General features: G+C 43.1%; 1 protein-coding gene across 3 annotated transcripts in view; it reads right to left on the bottom strand.

Moving 5' to 3' along the window:
- The window catches only part of LOC143512554 (ERC protein 2-like), a 215104-nt gene that overhangs the window by 43400 nt on the left and 144204 nt on the right, over positions 1-27500 (bottom strand). For all 3 annotated transcript variants that reach the window (XM_077003020.1, XM_077003021.1, XM_077003022.1), the window contains 3 exons: positions 18997-19141; positions 11757-11918; positions 2534-2601 (listed from right to left, as the gene is read on the bottom strand). The gene's annotated coding sequence lies outside the window, so the exon portion shown is untranslated. The remainder of the gene's footprint in view (positions 1-2533; positions 2602-11756; positions 11919-18996; positions 19142-27500) is intronic.

Below are 27500 nucleotides of genomic sequence, written 5' to 3'. Positions count from 1 at the left end.
CCCTATAACCATGTAAGTGTTGCTTTGTATAGATATATTGTCTATATACAGTCTTGATTTTGTAATTACTCAGGACGAAATTGGTTTCAATTTGATTTCAAGTATGATTATAGAATCTTTAGTGTTGCAATACTGACATAATGTTGGTGAATTTGCTTGGATTTAATTTCCAAATGTGCACACACACACACACACACACACACACACACACACACACACACACACACACACACACACACACACACACACACACACACACACACACACACACAAACTCTCTCCCTCTCTGTTTGTGTGCACATCTCTTTCTCCTCAGGAAAAACATCCCTCTTTCATTAAACAGACTCACCAAGGCCAGGAAAATAAACAAAGGGTCTGCAATCATAAAGCAACCTGAGAGCAGCCAATCAGAGCAGGGGGACATGCTCCTGCAACTCTGAACCCTCCAATCAGAGCAGGGAACCTGCTCCTCCAACTCTGAACCCTCCAATCAGAGCAGAGGACATGCTCCTCCAACTCTGAACCCTCCAATCAGAGCAGAGGACATGCTCCTCCAACTCTGAACCCTCCAATCAGAGCAGAGGACATGCTCCTCCAACTCTGAACCCTCCAAGTTTGAGTCTCATTTGAGTACCGTTTCAGTCTCATATGAGTATAGTTTGATTCTCATTTGAGTACCGTTTCAGTCTCATTTGAGTACCATTTGAGTCTCATTTGAGTATAGTTTGAGTCTCATTTGAGTACCATTTGAGTTTCATTTGAGTATAGTTTGAGTCTCATTTGAGTACAGTTTGAGTCTCATTTGAGTACAGTATGGGACGTTATTCTGCTGAGGATCAGTACACTGTGGTCACAAATGGCTTCTGGCATCAGCAATGCATTTTCATTCAGAGAACTGTCGCTTACTGGATATTTTCTCATTCTCTTTAAACCGAGAGATGGCTGTGCATATAAATCCCAGTAGATCAGCAGTTGTGAAAACACTCAGAGCAAGTCTAGCATCACCCACGCCATGTTCACTTCATCCCCTCTCTTCAGAGGCGCTGTTTGATCTTCAGCAGGTCATCTTGACCACGTCTATAGAAATCTAATGACCTGCTCTGCCATGAGACTGGCTGATGAGATCCTGCATTCAGGAGAACAGGTGTATCAGTGTATGTGTGTGTGTGTATGTGTGTGTGTGTTTATATCACATATACCCATTTATACGCCCGCAACTATAGGTTATTTTAGAACTCCACCAACTCCTGATAGCAGGATGAGGTAATACAATAATTCAATACCACTGCACTTTAGTTTTGTTGTGATATGCTCCCACATCTGTGTTGTTAGCAGCCCAGTGTTTACCTCTTGAATGTGTGGTTGGCTTGGCTGATAGTTTTGCACATATTTCAGCGCGAGGCTTGCTGGAGCGTACGAATATTTGGGACATAGTTAAATGGGTTCAACGAAGCTTCATTGCAAATGTTTTGAGCAATCACGTTGCTTGTTTTTCTCCAGGAGTCATAGCTGGCCGACATTTACCCACCCACACATTATGACAAACTCCATTCAGCATAAACGTACCGTCCCATCCTGTTCAAACCTTTGGTGCAAAATTCAATTCAGTTGGACATTTTAATACTTAGATATAACTGAATATGTTAGACTGTATTTGTATTTGCCTCCGTGGGTGTGAGTGGTGTTGTGCTCTGTGTGTGTGTGTGAGTGTGTGTACTGCAGCAAATCTCATTGTAATGTTCAGACGTTGTCCTTTATCACCCAACATTATTACTTCAGGCTAACCATAACAAACCTGCCTATAGAGTCCAGGAATGACGTTAAACTTTACTGGTTTGTATGGGAGCTGTCCTCTGGTTACTGGTTTGTATGGGAACTGTCCTCTGGTTACTGGTTTGTATGGAAGCTGTCCTCTGGTTACTGGTTTGTATGGGAACTGTCCTCTGGTTACTGGTTTGTATGGGAGCTGTGCTCTGGTTACTGGTTTGTATGGGAACTGTCCTCTGGTTACTGGTTTGTATGGGAGCTGTGCTCTGGTTACTGGTTTGTATGGGAACTGTCCTCTGGTTATTGGTTTGTATGGGAACTGTCCTCTGGTTACTGGTTTGTATGGGAGCTGTCCTCTGGTTACTGGTTTGTATGGGAGCTGTCCTCTGGTTACTGGTTTGTATGGGAGCTGTCCTCTGGTTACTGGTTTGTATGGGAGCTGTCCTCTGGTTATGCTCACTCTGTGCTTTTAATAAGGTATAAGCTGTAAACGGTTGATGGTCTGGTTTACATGTATGGGGCACTGTGGTATACAGTAACTCCAGTGCTGCTTTAGGACTAACTTGGGTCCAATGGAGGCAGTTTAAGTGCTATTGGTACTTTTGGGCCCTTCCTGAACCCAACCTCATATTTACCAGCTAGTGGCTACAGGCAAGTAATTGCTAGAGGTGGAGGACCAACGAGAAGAAGGGAAAGAGCTTCATCATTCTCATAATCATCATCATCGTCTGCAATGCCATAATCACCACCAGACCTGATTACTCACCCCTTGGCTAGTGTTAGGAGCTCTGATGACCACGGCAGCGATCACGCCCAGATGCCCTCTTCATCGTCCTAAGATGAGCAGAAATACATTTCAGTAATGCTTACGTCATTAGAGGAGCGTAACAGAATACGCATGTGTTGGATAAAACTGAATTTATCAAGATTTCTGAAGTTTGATTGAACATTTGTATTCCACTGTGCACGTGTGTCAGAGAAATAAAGTTGAGCAGAAGATGAATGTAATACATCTGATATACACCACCATTAATCACCCTGCTTACTGCTGGGAGTGAAGGGGCTGTGGGGAAAGAAGCCAGATAAAATGAACACAGCCAGAAACGTCGTGCGTTTGTGTTTGTATTGTTTTGGAGCCCATTGTGGAATAGATATTAACACTTTCAGTATTGTTGCCACATGACACTTCATTTTGTTGGTTTTATTTATGTATAAACTACACAAATATGTATATAAATATAAATATTACAGTTTCATAGGATGCTATCATAGATTGCTATAACATGAAACGAAAAATCAATGCAATGGTCAGTACTAATGTTCAAAACTGGGCATCTTGTTCCAAAGTTTAGCTATCTTGTTCAGCTATGGGGCACTATTAGACTATTAGACTCATAAGCAAAACATTACAAGCATCAACCACTTTAAAACAGAAGATAGGCATTCAATTCTAATCCTTTATGTACTGACTAATTTAGCATTTAAGATGTTCTTGGGTCTGTACCATCACTAATATTGTTGTCATTAGAGGATTTGTGTTATAATGGATTAGCCTGGATGACAATGAGCTTGATGAAGTTTTCACTACTGCCGTTCAGTAAAAAATAAATCAAACTTTCCAGCTCACTTATGACTTACTCAAACATTACATGATAGACATGGCCAAAAAGAGCTGGGAGTTATACAAAGTGTTGTGGTTTGTGTTATTTTTATTTACTTATAAATGTGTGTGTGTGTGTGTGTGTGTGTGTGTGTGTGTGTGTGTGCACTCCTGGTCGTGTATATTGCAGAATGAGGGTTTATGAGGGTGTGGATACAACATTCTACAATACATCCAAATGTGGATATGTGTGAGTGTCTGTGCCTCTGAGTGTGTGTTTGTGTGCGAGAGAGAGGAAGAGCATTTGTTTGTAATGGCTTTGAGAAGATATTTCCATCCAATACGTTTGGCCAGCAGTCTGTAGCTCTTCATCATCATTAATCACCCTCTTCCTCCCCCTTCCTCACTGTCTGTCTCTCTCTTTCTGTCTCTCCCTCTCTGCCGCTCTCATTCAGAAGAAAACAAATAGAGTAATTAATCATGCTCAGATAAAAGAGGCAGATGCAGAAGGAATGAGGATGAGTGTATTTGAAAGGAAAACAGTCGCACCTCTGGAGCACAGTTCTGACCTGCGCTGAACTTCCCTACGAAGGTCAAAGGTTGAGGGGTCGCATATGGAGATGAGAGAGTGGAAGCACAGGGGAAATACATGGTGTGTGTGTGTGTGTGTGTGTGTGTGTGTGTGTGTGTGTGTGTGTGTGTGTGTGTGTGTGAGTGTGTGTGTGTGTGTGTGTGTGTGTGTTTGTTTTAAATGAGGGGCATAAACCAATGTTGAATGTGTTTTCCACAGAACGCATGTTCAGGTTTGCATTCTCTGGTCTGGTCTCTCTTGACTCACCCTGTTTTCACTCCCTCTGCGTAGCTACCAACTTTAGACTTGTTTAGGCTTTCCTTCCCAGCATGCCCTGCACTACACTCACTCTTAAGTCCATTATACTGCGGCATTTCCATCTGTACTTTTACAGTCTTACCGTAAAACGAACAGACTTTTACAGCCTCTTCTGTTATTCCCCTATACACCTTTAACAAGGTCTACATGCTTTCAGCATAGCACACTCACACAGCACACTCACATAGCACACTCACATAGCACACTCACACAGCACACTCACATAGCACACTCACATAGCACACTCACACAGCACACTCACATAACACACTCACACAGCACACTCACAAAACACACTCACACAGCACACTCACAAAACACTCACACAGCACACTCACATAGCACACTCACACAGCACTCACATAACACACTCACATAACACACTCACACAGCACTCACATAACACACTCACAGAGCACACTCGGAGAGCACTCATATAACACACTCACAGAGCACACTCGGAGAGCACTCATATAACACACTCACAGAGCACACTCACAGAGCACACTCACATAGCACACTCACATAACACACTCACAGAGCACACTCACAGCACACTCAGAGAGCACACTCATATAACACACTCACAGAGCACACTCACATAACACACTCACAGAGCACACTCACATAACACACGCACATAACACACTCAGAGCACACTCATAGAGCGCACTCGCATAGCGCAATCATGTAGCACACTCACATAGCACACTCACATAGCACACTCACATAACACACTCACAGAGCACACTCACATAGCACACTCACAGAGCACACTCACATAACACACTCACATAACACACTCACATAGCACACTCAAAGCACACTCCCATAGCACACTCACAGAGCACACTCACAGCACATTCACATAACACACTCACATAGCACACTCACATAACACACTCATATAACACACTCACAGAGCACACTCACATAACACACTCACAGAGCACACTCACATAACACACTCACAGAGCACACTCAAATAACACACTCACACAGCACACTCACAGATCACAAATAACACACTCACACAGCACACTCACATAACACACTCACATAACACACTCACAGAGCACACTCACAGAGCACACTCACATAACACACTCACAGATCACACTCAAATAACACACTCACACAGCACTCACATAACACACTCACAGAGAACACTCACATAACACTCACAGAGCACACTCACATAACACACGCACATAACACACTCAGAGCACACTCATAGAGCGCACTCGCATAGCGCAACCATGTAGCACACTCACATAACACACTCACACATAGCACACTCACAGAGCGCACTCACATAACGCACTCACAGACCACACTCACAGAGCACACTCACACAGCACACTCACAGAGCACACTCACAGATCACACTCACAGATCACACTCACAGAGCACACTCACATAGCACACTCACAGCACTCACATAACACACTCACATAGCACACTCACAGAGCACACTCACAGCACATTCACATAACACACTCACATAGCACACTCACATAACACACTCACAGAACACACTCACACAACACACTCACACAGCACACTCACATAACACACTCACATAACACACTCACAGAGCACACTCACAGAGCACACTCACATAACACACTCACAGATCACACTCAAATAACACACTCACACAGCACACTCACATAACACACTCACATAGCACACTCACAAAACACTCACATAACACACTCACAGAGCACACTCACATAACACACTCATAGATCACACTCAAATAACACACTCACACAGCACACTCACAGAGAACACTCACATAACACACTCACAGATCACACTTACATAACACACTCACACAGCACACTCACATAACACACTCACAGAGCACACTCACATAACACACTCACATAGCACACTCACATAACACACTCACAGAGCACACTCACACAACACACTCACATAACACACTCACAGAGCACACTCACAGAGCACACTCACATAACACACTCACAAATCACACTCAAATAACACACTCACACAGCACACTCACATAACACACTCACAGAGAACACTCACATAATGCACTCACAGATCACACTCACACAGCACACTCACATAACACACTCACAGAGCACACTCAAATAACACACTCACACAGCACACTCACATAACACACTCACAGAGAACACTCACATAACACTCACAGATCACACTCACATAACACACTCACACAGCACACTCACATAACACACTCAAATAACACACTCACACAGCACACTCACATAACACACTCACAGAGCACACTCAGACAACACACTCACATAACACACTCACAGAGCACACTCACAGAGCACACTCACATAACACACTCACAGATCACACTCAAATAACACACTCACACAGCACACTCACATAACACACTCACAGAGAACACTCACATAACACACTCACAGATCACACTCACATAACACACTCACACAGCACACTCACATAACACACTCACAGAGCACACTCACATAACACACTCACAGAGCACACTCACACAACACAGTCACATAACACACTCACATAACACACTCACATAGCACACTCACATAGCACACTCACATAGCACTCTCACATAGCACACTCACAGAGCACACTCACAGAGCACACTCACAGCACACTCACATAACACACTCACATAGCACACTCACATAGCACACTCACACAACACTCACACAACACACTCACACAACACACTCACATAGCACACAGTCTCACATAGCACACTCACAGAGCATACTCACATAACAAACTCACACAGCAAACTCACATAACACACTCACAGATCACACTCACATAACACACTCACACAGCACACTCACATAACACACTCACAGAGCACACTGACATAACACACTCACACAACACACTCACATAGCACACTCACATAGCACACTCACAGAGCACACTCACAGCACACTCACATAGCACACTCACACAACACACTCACAGATCACACTCACATAACACACTCACACAGCACACTCACATAACACACTCACAGAGCACACTCACAGATCATACTCACATAACAAACTCACACAGCAAACTCACATAACCCACTCACAGATCACACTGACATAACACACTCACACAGCACACTCAAACAGCACACTCACACAACACACTCACAGAGCACACTCACAGAACACACTCACAAAGCACACTCACAGAGCACACTCACATAACACACTCACATAATACACTCACAAAGCACACTCACATAACACACTCACATAACACACTCACATAACACACTCACATAGCACACTCACATAACACACTCACATAGCACACTCACATAGCACACTCACATAGCACACTCACATAACACACTCACATAGCACACTCACATAACACACTCACATAGCACACTCACATAGCACACTCACATAGCACACTCACATAGCACACTCACATAATGCACTCACAGATCACACTCACACAGCACACTCACATAACACACTCACAGAGCACACTCAAATAACACACTCACACAGCACACTCACATAACACACTCACAGAGAACACTCACATAACACTCACAGATCACACTCACATAACACACTCACACAGCACACTCACATAACACACTCAAATAACACACTCACACAGCACACTCACATAACACACTCACAGAGCACACTCAGACAACACACTCACATAACACACTCACAGAGCACACTCACAGAGCACACTCACATAACACACTCACAGATCACACTCAAATAACACACTCACACAGCACACTCACATAATACACTCACAGAGAACACTCACATAACACACTCACAGATCACACTCACATAACACACTCACACAGCACACTCACATAACACACTCACAGAGCACACTCACATAACACACTCACACAGCACACTCACAGAGCACACTCACACAACACAGTCACATAACACACTCACATAACACACTCACATAGCACACTCACATAGCACTCTCACATAGCACACTCACAGAGCACACTCACAGAGCACACTCACAGCACACTCACATAACACACTCACATAGCACACTCACATAGCACACTCACACAACACACTCACACAACACACTCACACAACACACTCACATAGCACACAGTCTCACATAGCACACTCACAGAGCATACTCACATAACAAACTCACACAGCAAACTCACATAACACACTCACAGATCACACTCACATAACACACTCACACAGCACACTCACATAACACACTCACAGAGCACACTGACATAACACACTCACACAACACAGTCACATAGCACACTCACATAGCACACTCACAGAGCACACTCACAGCACACACTCACACAACACACTCACAGATCACACTTACATAACACACTCACACAGCACACTCACATAACACACTCACAGAGCACACTCACAGATCACACTCACATAACAAACTCACACAGCAAACTCACATAACACACTCACAGATCACACTGACATAACACACTCACACAGCACACTCAAACAGCACACTCACACAACACACTCACAGAGCACACTCACATAACACACTCACATAATACACTCACAAAGCACACTCACAGATCACACTCACATAACACACTCACATAACACACTCACATAACACACTCACATAGCACACTCACATAACACACTCACATAGCACACTCACATAGCACACTCACATAGCACACTCACAGAGCACACTCACATAACACACTCACATAGCACACTCACATAACACTCACAGAGCACACTCACATAACACACTCACAGAGCACACTCACAGAGCACACTCACATAACACTCACAGAGCACACTCACATAGCACACTCACATAACACACTCACATAGCACACTCACAGAGCACACTCACACAGCAGGCTTCCTTCTTCAGCACTGATAAAGAGTGAACTACGATGGCCCCATGCTGACTCCATAAAGCTTGTCTCCATTAAGAGTCTGGCAAAATGGCTTTTGGAGAAAAAAATATTTACGTCTTCTACATCTGATATGAAACTTTACGCATACAGTAAGTGTTGGCAGAGTGCAGATGCAGCTGGCATGATATTTAATCAAGAACTACAGCAACTATTTAAAGGAAATGTAGATAAAAGTAAAAGTTACAATACAAATATGGCAATAGGTGCATGTGAAAGTTTCAAATAGGTTTTGGGAGACAGCACTGTGATAAGATTACTGAATGGTGAATGGTTCATTAAGGTATATACTGTTGTGTGTGTGTGTGTGTGTGTGTGTGTGTGTGTGTGTGTGTGTGTGTGTGTGTGTGTGTTGCGTACTAGTGCAGAGGAGAGCAACAGTTATACTAAGTGCCGTTTTCTCACACGGTGAACTAGTCACACAGACCAGGTGGCGGTATCCTTACAACACTATGGCAGATAAAAGCACACTGAGATGTGTACTGTAGCTGTTGATATAGCTGCAGCATCACCTTTGATCCAGACACACTGTTAAAGGCTGTAGGTTCACCAGCAATGTACTTCCCAAAGCTGCGTCATGACGACGGTTCGGCTACATCCTCTATAAACCTGCGAACCAGGACTGCACGTGGGAACACATGCATGTCCAGGCGGTGAATCACTTCACAATAATTAGCTACACCTGGACTATAGTGTGTGTGTGTGTGTGTGAGTGTGTGTGTGTGTGTGTGTATGCATTCACCCAGAAAGTTTCAGTGATAGCGAGGAATTCCTTGTGTATTCCAATGAACTTTCTTGTGAATGAGAATCTTTAAGTAAGATCTGGGCTCTGATTAAAAGTCAGTTCTTCAGCTCAAGCAATAGGCCCCTGGGATTTGTTATGTTTCCCTTTTTAAAGGGATAAAGGGATCTTACGTATGATCAAATCTTTCAGTTAAAACCAGTTTTGCAGTTCAGTTATCTAACTATAATAACCGTCCAAATATTTGGTGACAGAAAGGTTTTGATTCAACTCAAAGGTGTTAGGTTATGATTAAATTCAAAGGTGTTAGGTTATGATTAAATTCAAATGTGTTAAGTTATGATTCAATTCAAAGGTGTTAGGTTATGATTAAATTCAAAGGTGTTAGGTTATGATTAAATTCAAAGGTGTTAGGTTTTGATTCAATTTGACAGCAAACATTAATCTATGGGTGGACCACCAGGTCTCCCTAGTGGTTACCATAACGATGGACAGTGAAGGGGTTCTCCTGCTGCTGAGGGCTTCCCCTGACTGCCATAAATCACACAGTTATTACTGCATTATGACTATGACTGCTGGAATGTGTGTGTGTGTGTGTGTGTGTGTGTGTGTGTGTGTGTGTGTGTGTGCGCGCGCAACACAGAGAGAATGAGTGGATAATTAATCTTTCTCCCACTTGATATGATTACAATCTGTCAGTGTCTGGATCAGAGCCTTTGCTCACCTGCCTGAGTAGTGCACACACACACACCCACACACACACACACACACACACACACACACACACACACACACACACACACACACACACACACACACACACACACACACACACACACACACACAATGATGATGACAGCTAGCTCCTTCACTGCCAAGGCATTTTTTTGACCCGAGGAAAGCTGGAGATGACACACATGAAGTCAGATTCTGTGGTTGAGCGTGTGTGTGTGTGTGTGTGTGTGCGCAGAATCTAAACACGCGAAACGAAATGATATGTGATCGATGGTGAAGATTCTCAGAGGTGAGGATCTCAGAGGTGAGGATTAAGGTGGTTCATGAAAAGTCAGCTGTGATTTAGTGTAATGGTCCCATATTGACTTCAAACAGCGTACATAAAAGCAAAAGGGGAAACACCCACAGATTCTTAACTGTTCAGCTTTAGAGAATGGGACTGTGGTGTGTGTGTGTGTGTGTGTGTGTGTGTGTGTGTGTGTGTGTGTGTGTGTGTGTGTGTGTGTGTGTGTGTGTGTGTGTGTGTGTGAAAATGAGTGTGTGGGTGTGTAAGTATTATTTTTCAAAAGGCTGCATTCTGATATCAGTAGCACCCACATGGTAGGAATTTGCAGTAACAGCTTGTAATCGAACAGTCAATCAGACAAACTTTCACTTTCTTTCCTTTGGTCATTTAGGGACAAATTCCGCTGTGGTCAAAAGAATCTGGGGCTGATCTAATCTACGGTGCACTTTCATCAGAACTGCTGAGTAATGGCAGCGCAGTGGCGATCAGAGGCAGTTACTGGAACTGGGTCACTGTTCAGTGCCAGAGTGAGAGAGGTCAGTCCTAGTCAGGTCAGGTCCATTCCCAAAGTCTGCACCAAGGCCTATAAAACCTCCGAAGATCGATTTATGGTGTAGCAACTACACCCTAACCTTCTACACACTGACCTAGAGACATAGAAGACAGAATGCTGAAATCAATCAATCTATCAACAACAAAGCAATAGGATTAAATTACATTCAGATGTACCTTTCATTCAATGTAAAGTAAAAAGTATAATTTGCACGCAACAAAAGCCTGTCTTACCTGCTCCAGCTGGGGGTAATGGCTGGGGTGTGAAGGAGGCACTCTCGGTGGTCCATGGTGGAGAATCGCTCCCAGGTGACCATGGTGCGGGTGAAGAGAATGATGAGGATGAATATGGCCATTTTCATAATTCTCAGCGATGAGCTTCATCCTGCTTTGTGTCTGCAATGTAATTAAATAATAATAATAATAATAAAACCTTCAGTCTCCCAAGCAACAGTTTAACTTTCAACGTTTATCAGGTTTGTTAACATAATGAGGCCCAGTTTGTCTGGGGTTTATGGGCACGTTTAGGAGTCCTGAAAAAAATTCTTGTTATGAATGATGACAGGCATCCTATTGGCTCAGCTGGAGCATCTAGTAAAAATATTATAATTCTTTTGGACATCGCGCATATTCGCGATTGCACATTAATTGGATTAAATTATTTCTGTCGGGGGAAAGTTAACTGGTGTTTATTTTGTGCATGATCCTGGCCACTGCATTATAGAAATGCATATACACATGATAAATGAGAGCAATTTTCCCTATCATTGATTAAAACTGATTAAAATTGCACAGAAAAATGCATGTAGACCAAGAGGTCTGGGTTTGTGTGACGTGCCAGAGGACTTTAGCAGGACATAACATAAACGTTTATCATCTAACCTTCAACTGTTTCAGCAGCGGTCATTAAACAGTCGACGGCATGCCAGTCAAATATGCTCCGAGCAACATCTGGCTACTCTCGGCTGCATTATGTACATCGCTCTCAAATCCAGCAAACGCACACTAGCCTCTCTGAACACACCTTTGAGAAAAGCCACCTAGTGTGTATCTCTTCCTTCGCATATCTCTTCCTTCGCAGTATAAATGTATATCAGAAAAACAGGGATGAATCACAAAGGGAATAAAATATACAAGTGAACGAGTGAACAAAGAGGAGAGATGGAACGAGCCTCTTAGCGCTGGAGGCCAGAGGGCAACCTTGGCGTCTCTAAAATGGAAACGACATTTTGGATGCTATCATCCGGCCCTGGCCTCTGTGGGCCAGAGGTTAAATATTACGTTTAAGGTTCACATTAAAGTTAATGGTCCACGCAGTGACTTGACTGTCAAGGGCTAAATGACAGACTGGGCTTGCTTGGAGACAAATGTTTTCTGGAGAATTCCAGACCCGGACACAGTTGGCGTGGAGAATTTGCCTGTGCACTGTCATGGGGCTGACTGGATCACAGGTCTCTCAGAAGGTGTATACAGTCCTGTCTTTGTCCCAGAAGGGGAGCGAGACTCGCTCTGTGCTCGTTAGGTCTCTTCGATCTCTCTTTGATCTCTCCTTTTGTTCCGTGGTGACCTTGGGATCTGACAGACATGGCCAGATGTGGCTCGGTGCTGTTATATGGCCATTTTTGGATCAAGCCCCTGGCCCTTTGGGAAATACGTGCCTTAAGACCTGTGCCATCATCTCAGGGAGTAAAGTAGACGATCTGGCTGCATGAGCATGTGTGTGTGTTCGAAAATACAGCAAATACCTAAACCAGCAAATACCATCCAGCAATTAATTTCTCACTGTCAGTATAAGTGCAACAAATAAGTAAATTATTGAATTCATTCTTTGCAATGACAGTATTCAGAAATTGAAGGTTCAGTATCCTTAGGTTTGTGATTTCGCCATTACTTACCATATAGGTCTAAAATTACATCAATGTAACATTGTAAAATAATCCCCATATTCAACAGAACTCACAATCTTACAATTTCTTTTTATGTGTATGAGTAAGGAAACTGTGGTTAAATGTTAAACGTGTAGTACATGAATGGGAGACTAATACTGTCCTGCTCACTCCCAGTAATGGGCTGGGAATGATTACTTCAACAACTTTGTATGCATTTGCATTCTTATACTTTTCTTTCTCTACATAGGTGTCACCTGTATATTGCACCTGATATTTGTATCACATAATTATTACAGTCTTACAGCTTTGTACACAAACCATATACACATATCCCCCCCACACACACACCACACCACACCACAGAAAAAGAGTCCGGTTTGAATGATTGCTGCATCTTTCCATCGGGCCATGTGCTACCTTGGAAGGAAAGACGCTCAAATTGTGCAACTCTGTGCTGCAAGGGCACTTTGCAGACGCTTTTCCCGCGGGGGCATCCCTTCTGATAGCTGTAACTGTACACTGGTGAGTGTGTGTGTGTGTGTATGTGTGTGTGTGTGTGTGTGTGTGAGTGCTTGTGTGTGTGTGTGTGTGTGTGTGTGTGTGTGTGTGGGTTTTAATGAAGTGTGAGAAATCAGATGTCTAGGAGACATTAAAGGGTGCGGTGATGTCATTCATTCTCCCTCAAGGCCAAATCTAAAAAGAACCTACTGACGTTTGAAGATTCCTAATCAGATTCCTAATCAGATTCCTAATCAGATTTCTAATCAGTCCTCAAGATGTTTCCGTCACAGTGTTTCTCATTTTTAATTTGTTTGAGCAGATTTGCTCGTGTTGTGATACAGTATCTACACAACTTGTGTTAACTCCAACTTAACTCAAATCTTTTTACAAATTGCACTGGGCTCTCGTGATCTGAATTTTAAAATATCTTTACTATATTATCTTCTATAAAAGGATGCACATTAGTCCAGGAATGTGAATCTATCTAGTGTTAATTACTGTAAGCTCTAGGTAAACACCATTTTAATCCGGTCAGGATCACACACTGTTAACATAAATGCACATGTTTTCTAAACAATAATATCATACTCATATCCACTCTGTGTATGTGGGCATATGTGTGTGTATCTGTGTGTGCATGTGTGTGTGTGTGTGTGTGTGTGTGTGTGTGTGTGTGTGTGTAGACAGATAGAAAGAATGAACTTGCTCAAAAAACTTACTTACTGCAACAGATGTAAATAATTATTTGTATAAAAAAAGAATATAAGAAACCTTTGCACAGTTGCAAAAACACACAGCGGATCAGTTGTTGTGTGTTGACTGTTGTCTGGCTGTGTTCTCTAGCACTTGAACTGTCTACAGATCTTTACTGTAAAAAGAGCAGTGCTTTATAAATGAGGTATGTCTACAGATACACAGGCCTCCTACCACTGCACTTTAGGTCCAAAACTTCAGCAGTCTCTCTGCAAGATTTCTCCAGACATCTCTGCTGTCTTTGCACACCACTGGACTGACAACACGCCGCTCCCGGGTGCCAGAGGAGACCTGTCACTGATCTAAATCCATGCGTGAAGATCATTTCTGCACTTATAAAAACATTCTCCTTTTTTCACAATGGCTACAGCTTATCAAATGCAAATCAAATGACTATTATTACTGTGTTTTCTGTGGAAGTCTGTAAAATGGGTAATAATTGGGCTTGGACTTTGTGGCATTGCCATGCTGTCAGTTGCAATACTACATCTGAGGAATGAGTTGTTCTCATTTAAATCTTGCCTTGATGAAACACATGATGCAACATTTAGAAATGAGGCTGGGCAGAGAGACTGAATAGACTGAGACAGACTGAGAGAGTTTGAAAAATCAGAGATGATCAGTGTCATCTGTCACTGTGCTCTCCACATTCTAATATCCTTATATACACACCCTACACACACACACACACACACACACACACACATATGCATCCACACACACACACACACGCACACCCTACACACACAGACCCTACACACATATGCACCCACACACGCACACACACACACACACACACACACACACACATGCACCCACACACACACACACACACACACACACACACACACATATATGCACCCACACACACACACACCCTACACACATATGCACCCCCACACACACACACACACACACCCCCACACACACACACACACACACACACACACACCCAGACGCATATGCACCCACATATGTTCATGCGCACACACACACACACACACACACGCACCCACATACATTAATGCACACCCATACACACACACATACACCCAGACGCATATGCACCCACATATGTTCATGCGCACACACACACACACACACACACGCACCCACATACACACACACACACACCAGTGTACAGTTACAGCTATCAGAAGGGATGCCCCCGCGGGAAAAGCGTCTCGGTCGTTGCCCTCCAACATCAAAGCGTGGAATGCCAGCGAGTATTCATCACAGAGTGGGGACTGGCAGAACGCTCTAAACCCAGACTGATTTATGGGGACCCGCTCTGCAGGTAGTGCGGTGCAGGGACAGTGTACCGTCTGTAATGCGCTTGTCCGTGTGTGTGTATGTGTGCATATGGTGATAGGACACAGGACCACAACACCAACAGGATAAAGAAGCTTAAGAAGGTTGTTTAAGCACATTTTGGGTATGTTAATGGTGCAAGTGTTAATGGTGTTAGTGGTGTTAAAGGTGTTAGTGGTGTTAAAGGTGGAAGTGAGCGGTTATGTTTCTCCTTTTGTCTTCCTCTTGGTGTCCTTCACAGTTAAAATGTGTCTGCATACGTGTGTGTGTGTGTGTGTGTGTGTGTGTGTGTGTGTGTTGAGTGGCAAGGAGATGGCAATCTCCAGTATTTGACCTTGACTTGTATCTCAGGTCCTGGTCAGGATGTCTGTCAGCAAATTGTCTAATGGCTGACAAAGTACACTCCATAGTGCAGACTGATATGTGTGTGTGTGTGTGTGTGTGTGTGTGTGTGTGTGTGTGTGTGTGTGTTCACATAGAAAATGTGCAAGAGAGTGGGAGTGAGAGAGTGAGTGGAAGAGAGAGAGAGGGAGAGAGTGAGAATGAGAGAGTGGGAGTGAGAGAGTGAGAGTGGGAGGGAGTGTGAGAAAGTGGGAGTGAGAGAGTGGGAGTGAGAGGGGGAGTGAGAGAGTAAGACAGAGAGAGGGAGAGAGTGGGAGTGAGAGAGTGAGAGGGAGAGTGTGGGAGTGAAAGTGAGTGCGAGAGAGTGGGAGTGAGAGGGAGAGAGAGTGAGATGGAGAGTGTGGGAGTGAGAGAGTGAGAGTGTGGGAGTGAGAGAGTGAGAGTGAGAATGAGAGAGTGGGAGTGAGAGAGTGAGAGTGTGGGAGTGAGAGAGTGAGAGTGAGAATGAGAGAGTGGGAGTGAGAGAGTGAGAGGGAGTGTGGGAGTGAGAGAGTGAGAGTGTGGGAGTGAGAGAGTGAGAGTGAGAATGAGAGAGTGGGAGTGAGAGAGTGAGAAAGTGGGAGTGAGAGAGTGGAAGGGAGAGTGGGAGTGAGAGGGGGAGTGAGAGAGTAAGACAGAGAGAGGGAGAGAGTGGGAGTGAGAGAGTGAGAGGGAGAGTGTGGGAGTGAAAGTGAGTGTGAGAGAGTGGGAGTGAGAGGGAGAGAGAGAGTGAGATGGAGAGTGTGGGAGTGAGAGAGTGAGAGGGAGAGTGTGGGAGTGAGAGAGTGAGAGTGTGGGAGTGAGAGAGTGAGAGTGTGGGAGTGAGAGAGTGAGAGGGAGAGTGTGGGAGTGAGAGAGTGGGAGTGAGAGACACCACTGAGGACATTTCATGTGAAATTGGCAGAGTATAGCAAAACTCTACTGGTCACTCTGTGCCCTCGGGAAATTACATTACATCTACATTCCAGAGCAGAGTGGCCACATCTGAGCACATCACTGTATTGGGCATTTGTGCTCATTTGAGCTTGGTGTGAGGATGCTTTGGTGGTCATGTAGCTCTGTGTGTCCTTAAATCTGAGTGTGTGTTTGTGGAAAGTGGTGTGGCTGTAGCGTAGACAGTGTGTTCATGTGTGTGATGGTGTGATGAAGAGTTTGTATGCACTTGTATGTGTATCTGATTTAATGCTGCTGTGAAGGAATAAATAAGATGCATACATACATATATATGTGTGTGTGTGTGTGTGTGTGTGTGTGTGTGTGTGTGTGTGTGTGCAACAGAGCATCACTGATTGAGTCTTTAGAAATACATGTTGTGAAAAATGTTTGATTTCGTGTGGGCCACCTAGTGGTCGAGATGCATTATTATTTTTGTATGTTTTCTGGTTTATAAAACTAGTCAACTGAATAGATTAAGTATTTGGATTTCATGCCACTAAGTATTGATAAGGAGTTTATAGGGAGCATAACCTGCTCACTGGTACCATTTAAAATATGCTATCAATTACTAAGCCTCTAAAACAAGTAAATAAAACCATATTAAATATTTTCCCGTGCTGATGTGTTACTATATAATTCTGGCCATGTTTTACTATCCAGTTAGTTTAGTTCAGCACCAAGTGAATTAAGCACATTTTTACCAACATACTGAAATTAATATAATAATGGATTTATATTTAAAACATTTCAATACATTATCATGCTAGTAACATTCATTCAGTTTGTATAGTATCCTAACCCATGACTCTAATAATAAAAAGCTTGTTCAAAGTTAAAGAAATAATAACAGAAAGATATTCTACTTTCTAGGATTCATTAATTGATTTGAGGGGCCAGTTAATGAAGAACAAAACCTGTGTGTGCGATGTTGGGGATTTCTGTACTGTAACTCTCATGTGTTTACTCTTTGAGATCCATGAGCAAACAGAAAAGGCATTCGTTCCCAGAATTCAGCCTGACTCAGTCTTGTTAGCGTTAACGACCAGCAAAACCACTGTTGTGGTCTGCTGTGACCTTACTGATTTATTACATGTCATTAAACCCACATAAGTCACGTAATCAATGGCCAGGTCATAGCTCAACACTAAGAGAAACTTAATGACAATGCCTGGAATTTAACTGGACTGCTTATTGCTTCAGAGGAGGCAAATCACTGCATGGTTCAAATAATCAACTGTCCAATTATTGATGTTATGAGATTAACCACTTCTACACAGTGAAGATGACGGTTCGTTGGCTTCCTGTGGAGGGTGGATGAGGTATGATGGCATAAGTAACCCTAGATGGTGCACATGTAGTAGAACTTGGCAATACGAAGGTGCCTGTAGACAGGAGGGAACACTTGGCCAGACGCTGACTGAGAAGGATGCGCTAGCCCCAGCACTACGCCACATTTCAGCTTGGCACCGCCATTAGACACACTTTAATGGCTACCACTGTATGCTTTTTATTTATCTATGCACATTGTGAGTACTAAAAATCATAGAATAGGTGTGTTTTGGTCATTTTCTTCCCATTGCTGGTGAATACGTGTATTAGCGGGATACCTGGCTATATCTACCAGCAAACAAACATGGCGGTTGTGCAGGTAGAAAGCAGGTAGACTCCTCACATCCACACCCTTCAGTTTAGGGCGTCCTTACCTGCTGCTTGAGCTGGAACATCAGAATATCCTTTTCTCTCCTGAGTGCCATCACCTCGTCTTGGTTCAACACGCTGGGAGCAGAAAGTTCTAGAAGAGCGATGTTAGCATCCTTCTCACTGATAGCTGCCAATAGGGCCTGGTGCCTGGTGGGAAATCGAGGAGGATAAGGGGGGTTACGACCTACGGTAAGTCATTACGTTAACAAATACCAGATACAAGCACACAATAGCGTAATCTGGGCACATAAATACACACGGTTTCGCAGCAGGGGAGGCTAGCCGGCCGGCAGGTGCACCATGACGGTTAGCATACCGACGAACCGCACTACCCACAACCCCTGGCTTTCTTCCTGTCATCAGAGACATTTTTGTCTAATGGCTGTCTGTTTGCCCGGGGTCAGACAAAGAATCGTCACCAATCTCTGCTTTGTCATTATACTTTGCAAAGTAACTCTTACATTTCTCTCGCATGTGTACACACACACACACACACACACACACACACACACACACACACACACACACACACACACACACACACACACACACACACACAAATTTTCAGGTGATGAACATCAGACTGTAGGTATATCTCAGTTTGTCGAAGACATATTGCCTGAGAGGCAATCACTTTTGTTTATATTACCAACAGGGTATCAATTTAATAATGATAATTTTGCTACAAAATGTTACATAGTTTTGCTTCTCTATCCCAGACCTCAGTGGGCTACGTTCCTTTTAATCATGTCTTGAGAAGCACTTGAACTGTAAAATCCCCATCGGCAACTAGTGACGAGGAGAGAGGGGTTCAAATAAGAGTGCTTGCAGTACACGTGGTGCTTGAATCACAGTGAGGTTGCTTAACAGCTCATAAATATATGTCAGTCGTTGCCGGATTTGGGGTAGCGCAGAATAAATGGTTTTACCGTTTTCATGGGAACATTTTTGTATAAATCTGATATGAACTTTTTTCATTTCTGAGAAGTTTTTATCATTTGTTTGTTAAATTTTTTTTAACCATGGCAATCTGTTTCTATAATGCATTTTTTTCAAAGTCAAAGATTTAAACATACTGGTGTATGGATGTAGCTTGAACTGGTTTTTAACTGTTTGCCCAAACCAGTAAAGCACAATCAGAACTTAAGAACACTTTAAATGCACGTATACACTATTTATTGCTAGATTTGCATTTAGATTTACATTTTATTTACATTTACATTTACATTTCTGCAAATGCACTTGTGTTTTGTGGTCTGTTTACATATTTGTGTTCAGTATTTATATTTGGATACGCTTCTCAATAACGGGCTGATACCTTTATTGCCAGTGATGACATAGTACAGGAATATTTATAAAACAGAACACTATTAGTACTTAAATTAGCTAATTTTCTACTGTGTTTTCTTTGGAAGGCAGAAGATATCCTAATAAATTAGATATGGCACTAATTATTGCCTGAAAATAACTGACACTGAATAATTAGCACATGTTCACCGTCAGTTGAATGGTGAAGTGAAGACAGGACTCTTGTAGTTCATCACAGGAAGAAGCCCGAGGGTCATTAGAAGGTCTTATTCACTCTATATATCTCAGCATGCTGAAGCCACTCATTGTCTTTCAGACAATGTCATACCGACACCCCTCAGACAGACAGTGTCATACCGACACCCCTCAGACAGACAGTGTCATACAGATACCCCTCAGACAGACAGTGTCATACCGACACCCCTCAGACAGACAGTGTCATACCGACACCCCTCAGACAGACAGTGTCATACAGATACCCCTCAGACAGACAGTGTCATACCGACACCCCTCAGACAGACAGTGTCATACAGATACCCCTCAGACAGACAGTGTCATACCGACACCCCTCAGACAGACAGTGTCATACAGATACCCCTCAGACAGACAGTGTCATACCGACACCCCTCAGACAGACAGTAGAGATCCCAGGCGGTGACTCAGAGGACGAGTCAGCTTTAACATTGATGTGCTCACCACTGTTCCTTCTAGGCACGCTTGTCAGGATTAGCACTGAAGTCAAAGATGTCTCAATGAACTTACTGAACTCACGTTACATGTAAAGAGGTCAGAGGAGCTGTGGATGAGACGTGGAGAGAAGATGAGAGGAGAGTGAGATTTTTTCTGTCCCATGATTTAAGTCCACATTAGTAATAATTGAAAATGAATGGCACTTTCCACACACCAGGTCTTATTGACATGGAATTCCAAGGCTGCTGTTTTCTGCACAATTATCTGAACGAACCATCTGGATCCATCTCGGACTAATGGAGCCTAGAACTGTGGAGTGCTGACATGGATTTTAAACCTTAATCGCTCAATTAATCAAAATGGCCCCCAAACGTCCAATGAGAGTATCTCTCCGTCTCCCGACACCTCTGGTGTTATTTCTCCCATCCTTTGCTAAAAGCCGAAACAACTCACCTTCTCATCGCATTACAATCACACACTGTCTCTCATGCACACCCACGCACACAGGAAAACACAACTGCTCGAAGGAGCTTTGGCACAGATCATGACAGGACGAAAAAAAAAGACACTCGCAGGAGAAAATGAGCACGGTGCAAGCGGTCCCCCCCCCCCCCCCCCCCCCAGCCGGATTACGCTATGCTCGCGCTAGACGCTGCTAACGTATACCAGAGACACAGAGACAGGGGGTTTTGCCAGTGGAGGCCTGGGTTGGAAAAAGGTCTTGTATACATTACTGTATCATGGAGAAGTCTAAATACAGGTGACTACTGAGGGGTTTTTTTCTCCCCCATCCCTCTTGGGCGTATATGGGCATGGAATGAGTCTGGGGTTCATAAACAGCCCCACGAGCATTTGCACATTGGGCACATTTCCATGACAACAGCAGACATCGAACACATCGAAGAACAAAAAAAAAAAAAGGATATAGTGGCACAGTTTATGAGCCGAAGCTCCAGGATGGCGTGAGCCCAGGTTTATGGTCCTCGGAGGTCGATCCCTTGAGAGAAGGTTTATGTTATCATAAGGGCCATCTGAGGAAAGAAAGAGGCCTCAGGAAAAAGATATATTCATATTCCATGCCACCTCACCTCAGTTCACATTTCTGTTTAGACAAGGAATAAGAGGAAAGCATGAAGCCATACTTCATCATCTCCAGACAAAAGTAGACGATAGGGAGAAAGACCTGGTGAGATGGCCAGACACCAGCTCCGTATTCATTGGCAGCTTTGAAAAAACTGTAGAAATGCAGAAGCCTAAAGCAATGTGTCAAAGTACAATGACCAATCTGTACGTTTTTAAAAACACAGTATAAAAAAAATCCATGTAATTCAGCTAGTGACTTACCATTTGGAAATATCAATCTGAGCCTGGAAATATGAATATGAGTTTGAGTCTTATTTCTATTAAGAGTATAAATATGAGTATGAATAGCTGGAACTACTAGGCATGTGAGTCTGAGTTACTGAAAAGCAAGTAAAAGTCCTCTTTAGTAAGAAGATGAGGAGACAATAAAATCAGAGATGTGCTGCCAATATTAAATTAAAACATTGCAAACTGACAAATCCATTGTGCTTTGATTTGACAGCGTTCATATTTCTCATTTATTGCTTTTTGTGTAGCTGCTGAGTTCTTGAGTAATACTGGCACAAGGAATCAATTTGACTTTTTGGACTTTGTATGGTGTGCTACTGTAAATGAACACCAATGAAACGAGAGTATCACCACTGGAATACCTGAGAAAACGCAGCATTGCCACAAATGTGGACTTTATTTGGGAACAGCAGCTAAAAGCCTTGTGTGAGATTTCAGCTGCTTCCGACGCTTTTGCCAAGAACAGTCTGGTTTGTACCACAAGCTGTCGTGTTCGGTGTGCACGCCGTGTCTCGCGCTAATGGTGTCCTTTACATGTAATTCTTTCCTCCTTTCCATTGGCTTCATAGTTGCCCTTTTCCGAAATGGTTCCTTCCACTCTGGTCTCCAATAAAGTGCCTCTTTTAGTGACTGTGAGGGCGACCTACGGCTGAAATGCCAGCCCGACAATTACTTTCAGTCCAACATGAAGGCCATGCTTCAATGCAAGCAAAACTACTTCCAGTTGTGTGATTAATACAGTGAAATCTGGCACACGCCACCGTGTGCGTGTAGCAGGGAGGCTACAAACCCTGCCTGATAGTGCTGAGAGATGTCTTCCTATAGCCATAAAAAGGGGCATTATTTTGATTAGCTGGTCCATAAAACTCTCCCCATCTTGAACCACCACTTCATCCCTCAAAGTTGATGGTGCTAATTAAATGACCTTTTGGAAAAAGAGGCCTAATTTCTTGCAGGGGTATTAAATCACAATTAATTGGGAGAGTCGTTTGGCCAAGGACCTAAAGTAGCTTTGCACTCCACATAAATCCACGACAAGCCAAAGGGCGCCTTCATGTTTCAGTGAATGAAAACAACACAATGGCTACGATATACCAGGTGATCCCAACTGAATGCATGCAGTTTATTTGCTGTTTTTGAGCCATAGCCATTCCTTTTCTGTCTTTGTTTTGGTCTCGTTAACCCTCAAACTCAATATTTTGGGACTAACTCTGTTTTGACTGGGTGAAACTTCACTGCACGTTTCGTGGCTCTTCCACAAATAAAAGCAGGTGTAGAACTTTCATTTCAGCAGTATTTCAGCTACATGTTAACTGTGTGGAGGATCTTAGTGTGCAGCACATGGTTCTCTTGATCACATGACTAACTGAAACTCTACCACGAAGCCACTTAAATCTTCATTCTAAAAACAAATATCCTTTCAGCATTCTCTCATTCATTCTTGGTCTCTTCTAAAATCTTTCTCTTCTGAAGGTCCGAGCTCCACACTGTGAAGGCTGAGGTCTAGACATATGAAGTTAATTGTGCTTGCGTGGCCACAGTGGACAGGTACTGGTGGCGGTGCGTGATGGATGGATAAAGTACATGCTGTAGAGTGCGGGGTGAGGGGCAGAGAGGGAGGCTTTATGAAGACATCTCATGCACATCGTGCTGCCATTCACGCTCTCTCCTTGACCTTAAACAACAGATGGTCTCATATGGCCAAAAAAAAAAAAAAGATGGGGTCAACCCCAGAACGAGAAAGGCGATGGCGGCCACCTGAGCCGAGAGCACCGGGCAGATAGAAGAGGAAGAGGAAGAGGAAGGAGAGTGGGGGGAGGGGAGGGGAGAGATTTAAGACCCCAGGCAGCATTAAATCAGAACGGCTCATTTCACGTTGTTATTTCTATATGTCATGCCTGAGGAATATGTGTTTATAATTTGTGTTTTGACTTTGCTTGAAATTATTACCGCGTCAAGACAGTGGGGGGGTGCGGCACCAGGGGAAACAGATGCACCCACAACGATGCCCGAGGGACCCACAAATATCACCGAGGCTCACTTCACTGTCAAAACGTAATCTGGAAACGCAAAGAACGCACGGAGGAACATCACATGCTCACCGATAGAGCCATGATAGAGCCTTCTATCATGTATCAGGGAAAATATGGCAATGCTGGATATAAAAAGGCCTTGTGACCTTGCAACACTAATGTATGTAGGTCCTGGAGCAAAAATGTGTGGGCTATAAAACTGTAGCAGCAGCACTGACCCATGATGTAAGTTCTCTAACGGTGCATGGACTGGACTAAAAGAGCTGCAGGTCGGAGGGAGGCTCTTTCATGTCCCTCCCCACTGTGGACCTGCTGCTCTAGTGCAGTTATCTCACTCAAATCATGTCAAATCAGAAGCCTGCTTTGCCTGCCTGCAAATAACATGCTATGCTACTAATGATAAAGCTGCTCCATAGCTTTTAAATCATTGTGGTAATGCGGGATATATCGTGCTTTTAAGTTGTAGTGTTTTTGAATCATAGTGTTAATACTAGATTTATCGTGCTTTTAAGTTGTAGTGTTTTTTAATCATAGTGTTAATACTGGATGTATCGTGCTTTTAAGTTGTAGTGTTTTTGAATCATAGTGTTAATACTGGATGTATCGTGCTTTTAAGTTGTAGTGTTTTTAAATCATAGTGTTAATACTGGATGTATCGTGCTTTTAAGTTGTAGTGTTTTTAAATCATAGTGTTAATACTGGATGTATTGTGCTTTTAAGTTGTAGTGTTTTTAAATCAAAGTGTTAATACTGGATGTATCGTGCTTTTAATTTGTAGTGTTTTTAAATCATAGTGTTAATACTGGATGTATTGTGCTTTTAAATAGTACTGTTTTTGAATCATAGTGTTAATACTGGATGTATCTTGCTTTTAAATCGTAGTGTTTTTAAATCGTAGTGTTAATACTGGATGTATCGTGCTTTTAAGTTGTAGTGTTTTTAAATCATAGTGTTAATACTGGATGTATCGTGCTTTTAAGTTGTACCGTTTTTAAATCATATGTTGTTAATAATGGATGTACCGTGCTTTTAAGTTGTACTGTTTTTAAATCATAGTGTTAATACTGGATGTAACGTGCTTTTAAGTTGTACTGTTTTTAAATCATATAGTGTTAATACTGGATGTAGCGTGCTTTTAAGTTGTACTGTTTTTAAATCATAGTGTTAATACTGGATGTATCGTGCTTTTAAGTTGTAGTGTTTTTAAATCATAGTGTTAATACTGGATGTATCGTGCTTTTAAGTTGTAGTGTTTTTAAATCATAGTGTTAATACTGGATGTATCTTGCTTTTAAATCGTAGTGTTTTTAAATCATAGTGTTAATACTGGATGTATCGTGCTTTTAAATCGTACTGTTTTTAAATCATAGTGTTAATACTGGATGTATCCATCCATCCATCCATTATCTGAACCGCTTAATCCCGCTAGTCGGGGTCACGGGGGGGCTGGAGCCACCATGGGCAGGTCGCCAGTCCACCGCATGGCCAACACACACGCACGCACTCACACCTACGGGCAATTTAGAGTGATCAATCAACCTAACACGCATGTCTTTGGACTGTGGGAGGAAACGGAGTACCCGGAGGAAACCCACGCAGGCACAGGGAGAACATGCAAACTCCACACAGAGCAGCCCAGACCGAGAATCGAACCCAGACCGCCTTGCTGTGAGGCGACAGTGCTAACCACCACACCACCATGCCGCCTTACTGGATGTATCGTGCTTTTAAATCGTAGTGTTTTTAAATCATACTGTTAATACTGGATGTATCGTGCTTTTAAATCATAGTGTTTTTAAAACATAGTGTTAATACTGGATGTATTGTGCTTTGTCACGGTGCAGGTAACATGATGTAGCACTCACCCTGTTTTGCTATGAGGTTTTTGTTTTGTTACTCTGCCATTAGCTTGCAGTGCTAACCTGTTGTTAGCATGCTGTGTCAATGATTCAAAGGTAGGAAGTGCCAAACACGAATCCCAGCGTCTCACAAGGCCCTGTGGATATGACCACCCTGACACCCACAACACCGCTTCCACACGGTGAAAAATAGCCATTTTAGGCAGGAGACAAGACATGGACCTTTTATATAGACAGGTCTGTTTTAGAGATGGAGAGTTGTCAGAAAGGCAGGATAACCTGTGTGTGTTTGTGTGTGTGTGTGTGCAATCTTACAAAAATATTATGCCCAATATTACAAATAACATAATATATGTGGGCTGAAATGACCAGAAATAGATGCTGTTTAGATGACAGCACCTCTGTTGTGAGCTCGCCGACCCATCTGCTCAAATGGGAACACTGGTGAAACTGAACGAGGTTTCACGCCACCATATTGGCCTTTGCAGCATCATACATGCTTGGATGGCGTCTGTGGTTCGCTCGGGAGTTTGCACAGTAGTGCGATAGTGTCAAGTATCAGGGTGAACTAAGGGCCGATGTCACACAAGCTATGATCCCTCAAACTCCCAGTGTAAGTAGCTGGCAAAAGACAAGGCTACTGGATTCAAACCTCTGGACAACCTCTACCCAATGTCCAGTCAGTCTCTGGACAGCGTCAGGACAGAAAGCAAACAAATGGCCAAATACAACTCCCACAGAAACCTCATGGGACATGGTCAGGCTCAATAAACCCACAGCGTGCCGTCTACGAGTCCACATAACCACACTGTAACAAACTACAATTCCAAAATAAGGGTTCAGGGCGTCTGAGTTTCTTTTTAAACAAAAAAGGTTTGAAGGGCTAGAGGTTTTTACGATTTAAGGTTATTTTTCACATATGAATTCTACAGCCTTCATTTCAATACTGGCAGAGAGAAATGAGAGAGAGAGTGAGAGGAGACATCTGAATTGTCCAAAGTACTCTGTCATTTTATAAAACAGGCTAAAAGAGCAAGTAAATAAAACACTGTGGGCTTCAGTTCCCACTACTGTACTTCAGGTGAACAAAAAAAGAAAACTAAACGTACCATTTTTCCAAACATTTTCTAACAAAAAAAGACGTTTCGACATGTGCCCAACATTAGCTTTGCGTTCCATACTGACAGACACGCTCAAGGAACCCAGACCTTCACCAGAGAGAGAGCTGGGAGTCCCTACTGTAAA

The sequence above is a fragment of the Brachyhypopomus gauderio genome, chromosome 4, assembly GCF_052324685.1.
Source record: "Brachyhypopomus gauderio isolate BG-103 chromosome 4, BGAUD_0.2, whole genome shotgun sequence".
Taxonomy (NCBI): domain Eukaryota; kingdom Metazoa; phylum Chordata; class Actinopteri; order Gymnotiformes; family Hypopomidae; genus Brachyhypopomus; species Brachyhypopomus gauderio.
This window is presented reverse-complemented; position numbering and strand designations above follow the sequence as displayed.